We start from the raw sequence: 4,757 nt of genomic DNA, 5'->3' as shown, positions 1-4,757 counted from the left end.
CAATAAATTGTTACCTTTTGACTCTTCCTTCCCGCCCCCCCCCAGTGAACTGTTTCTAACAGTTCTAAGCATCTTAGATTAAAGATTGAGCGGCGTATGGTTGCTGCGGTTTTTCCGATGTTTTTTCTAGTCTACACTTGAATTAAGGTCCGATTGGATTGAAAAAGATGTTGATAACAATCCGATAAAGATATTTAGAGTTTTATATTTGGTCAGTTTCAAAACCTTCCCCCCCCCCCTATATGTTAGCCTATATTTAATTTACATTTTATCTTTTTTCTTTTTGTTACCCAATCATAGAATTTTCCCCAAATCTCATAGTATCTTGAGTCCTCTTTGTTTTTAAGTTTTTGGGTGAGTCTGTCCATTTCTGCACAGTCGTATATTTTCTTAATAATTTCTCTTTCGGTTGGCGTGTCCTCTTTTTTCCAATTCTGCACAATTGTGATTCTCGTGGCTGTGATTATGTGTTGAATCAAATAGAAGTCCTCTTTTTTACATTCTAGATCTATTATGCCCAAAAGAAAAATTTCTGGTTTAATTTTAATGTGATTGCCGTGATCTCTTGAATCCATGTTTGGATTTTTTTCCAAAACTATTCTAATTCTATTCTATTCTAATCCTATTCTAATCCTAATCTATTCTATGCTCAAGATCACGTGAAGTTTTAGTACCACTTTATATTATTCCTTATTAAGACCACACTTGATATATTGCATCCAGTTTTGGTCGCCACAATATATATAAAAAAAGACATTAAGACTCTAGAAATGAAGATGATTAGAATAATATATTTTATATATATTATCCAGTTTCAGTCACCACAATGTAAAAAAACCCAAACTTTTGAGACTCCAGAAAGACTGCGGGGAAGAGCAACAAAGATGATTAGAATAATATATTATTATACATTATATATATTATAATATATACCTGTTTCCACTCTCCACTATCCCTCCACTTTGGCTACGCAATTCAGATAAAAGACTGGGAAAAACTATGGTCAGTTAACTATAAGATGACTTTGTCAACACCATACAAAGAAAATCTTTACAAAATGTTCTTCCGATGGCATTATGCGCCAGCACGCCTAGCCAAAATTAATGTTAATATTAGTAACAAATGTTGGAAGTGTAAAAAAGAGGTGGGAACATACTACCACATATGGCGGCAATGTAAGGAGGCAAAAAAATTCTGGATCCGAATTCGGAAATGGATGGAAGAAATTCTGGGCTATATACTTGAGATAAAACCTGAAATGTATTTATTAGGCATAATCAGAGGTAATCATAGCAAAGAAAATTATTACCTAATAAATCACTTACTTACTGCTGCAAGATTAGCATATGCACAAGTTTGGAAACAAGAAAAGGCTCCAAACAAAGAAATGGTGATTAAAAAAATATTAGACTGCGCCAAATTTAGCAAATTAATATATGAGATACAAAACCAACAAAATAAGGACTATTACAAAGTGTGGGGAAAAATATACAACTGGGTGGAAGTTAAGAAAAAGATATAGCAAATAAAATTGTAAAAAATAAATCTTGTAAATATATAAATCGTAGATGTTCAATGTTGAAAAAAAAATAGAATAATATATTTTATATATACTGTATTATCCAGTTTCAGTCACCACAATGTAAAAACCCCCAAACTTTTGAGACTCCAGAAAGACTGCGGGGAAGAGCAACAAAGATGATCAGAATAATATATTATTATACATTATATATATTATAATATATACCTGCTTCCACTCTCCACTATCCTGTCATAGCTGAAAAAGCTTCCTGGATAAGAAGTAAAATATATAGATGTTTAGAGATGGACGAAATGACAAATTCAATCAAGGGAACAAAATATAAAAAATCTAAAGAATTATGGCACAAATGGTAGGAATGGATTCAAAACAAAGACTGAAAATGTAAAAATACAAAGTATCAGTGTACTTAGAAAGAATATTGGAAATGAAGTAAAAACATGAGATGAATGATTTATCTCTTTTCTTTTTCTTTATCTTAATACCATGCATTATCTATGATATCTATATTTGAATGTACATAATTTAATGAAACACATAGAGAAATGTATGATACACTCTAAAGACAATAGAAATGGATTAAGATCTGTAAAAACAAAACAAAACATGTAAGAAATACTTTCTTTTTTTATTTTGAAAACAATAAAAAACTTAAAAAAAAAGAAAATAAAAAGAAGAAGAAGTAAAATGTCTTCAAAAGAAAAAACAAGAAAGTCCAGTTGCCTTCTGAAAAACCACCTTTGGAACAATAGTTCTCAATTTTCGACGGTCTGAATCACTGTTTTTCAACTTTGGCCACCAGAACATATATGGACTTCAACCCCCAGAATTCCTTAGCCACAAATGTCTGGCTAGGGAATTCTGGGAGTTGAAGTCCATCCATCTTCACCTCACCAAGATTGACATGACCTCCGACTTGAATTTCTAAGGTCAAGTTTTCTGCTTCACAACAGGTCAAAGTTAATTAACTCCTGTGCTTCCTTCTTCCACATTTTGTTAAAAAAAAAATTTAGTTGGACACCGTGAGAAATGAAACAACACTTGGCCTTGGTTAATTCAGCAAGATTTTAATGAAATGGCTGCAGGGAAATAATTAAAGCGATGTTAATTAAATAGAATCGCGATCAAAGGTAGCTCTACTTCCAATTTCCCATCATGCTTTACCGCACAGCTTGGAAAGTTGAGGTGGTGCGACTGTGGCTTACAGGGTGTTGTCCCAAAGGTGAGAATTGAGAAGGGAGTGAATGTAATTCTGTCATCAACCATGAAAGAAGAAAGAATTCCATCTCATTTTGCACCAGTGGTTAGTGAAACCTCCATGGCCCGAAGCAGTGCTGCTGAAAAAAAGAGAATAAAACACTTCTTGTTGAATTTTAGTTCAGATTTGGATTAAAAGCTGTATCCCTGGTTGGAAACAGAAATATAGTTATCCTACATTGGGATCCAGAAGTATTTTTTATTTGTAAACTAGGATTTTACTATGAGTATCTCCTCTATAACCTTCATCATGTATTTTACTATGTGTGTGTATATATACCCACTAAAACCCTCATTGTGTATTGGACAAAATAAATAAATAAAATAACTAATTTTTCTTTATATATATGAGTGTGTGTGTGTATGTATGTATTTCTTTATTGATTTTTCAAACTTTAAAAATCACAATAAATCTTTAAGCAATATTGCATCTTATTTACATTGATTTTGTATTAAGCAATACAATATTTACAATATTCTACATTCTTGTTTCATTTTCCATTTTCTGCACCAAAGACAAATTCCTTGTGTGTCCAATCACACTTGGCCAATAAAGAATTCTATTCTACTCTATTCTATTCTATTGTCGATCCATTGATACCAGATTCCCATGCTTCATAGTACAGTAATCTTGACTCTTTTTTGTCCTCTTAATTCTATAGTTAATTTATTCATTTTTTCACATAGATTATCTTTATTGTTCAATTTTCAATGGGTGGGTTAGAGTTCTTCCCACACTGTGCATACACCATCTTGCAGCTGTTGTAATATGTAAAGTTAGATACAGTATTTAATATTTTTACTGTATTGACTTTTAAACATTCCAAGTAACAGGAGTTCCAGGGTAAATTCTATTGTTAATCCTATTATTTCTTGTAACAAGTTACGTTCGGGACATAACCATCACATGTGGAAAAGGTGCCCTATATAAACTACTAGGCTACGCTAGAAGACCTCCAAGGTCCCTTCCAACTCTGTTATTCTATTCTATTCTGTTCATTATTCTATATTCTGTTTTTCATTCTAATATACTATTGTGTTCTGTTGAATTCAATTCTCTCTTATTCTATTATTCTATTCTCTCTTATTCTTATTCTACTCTTCATTCTATTCAATTCCTTCATTCCATTATTCTATTCTATTCTATTAATTCTATTATTCTCTTCTATTCTTCATTTTATTTTTATTTATTTATTATTTGGATTTGTATGCCGCCCCTCTCTGAAGACTCGGGGCGGCTCACAACAAGTGTAAAACAAATCATAAATAATTCAATTAATTAAAATATTTAAAGATTTAAAAAAACCCATATACTAACAGACACACACACAGGCATACCATGTATAAATTAAATGTGCCCAGGGGGAGATGTTTAGTTCCCCCATGCCTGACGGCAAAGGTGGGTTTTGAGGAGTTTACAGAAGGCAGGAAGAGTAGGGGCAGTTCTAATCTCTGGGGGGAGTTGGTTCCAGAGAGTCGGTGCCGCCACAGAGAAGGCTCTCACCCTGGGGCCCGCCAACCGACATTGTTTAGTTGACGGGACCCGGAGGAGGCCCACTCTGTGGGACCTAATCGGTCGCTGGGATTCGTGCGGCAGAAGGCGGTCTCGGACCCCTCATTCCATTATTCTATTCTAGTCTCTCTTATTCTATTCTACTCTTCATTCTATTCTATTCATATTGGGGTGGCTTCCACATTTTGTATGACCCCTCATTTCCTGCCTATGGGGTGAGGGGAGGGTCCCCTCGGAGGAGGACGAAGCCAAGAGGCCGCGCCAGGCAAACGGCCGCGCCCGAGCAAAGTTTCCCATGGGGGGGGGGGGGGGGAAGAGAAAGAAAGAAAAATCAGAGGGGCTCCCGTGACGTCACGCCCATTTCCGAGGGCCGCGGAACGTTGCGGCAGAGAGTTCGCCGGTGACGTCACCTCCGCGCTTAAGCCAATGGGGAAGCACCGCTGCTCC

Source organism: Erythrolamprus reginae, chromosome 1 (assembly GCF_031021105.1).
Source record: "Erythrolamprus reginae isolate rEryReg1 chromosome 1, rEryReg1.hap1, whole genome shotgun sequence".
NCBI lineage: Eukaryota > Metazoa > Chordata > Lepidosauria > Squamata > Dipsadidae > Erythrolamprus > Erythrolamprus reginae.
Note: the sequence above shows the minus strand (reverse complement) of the source record.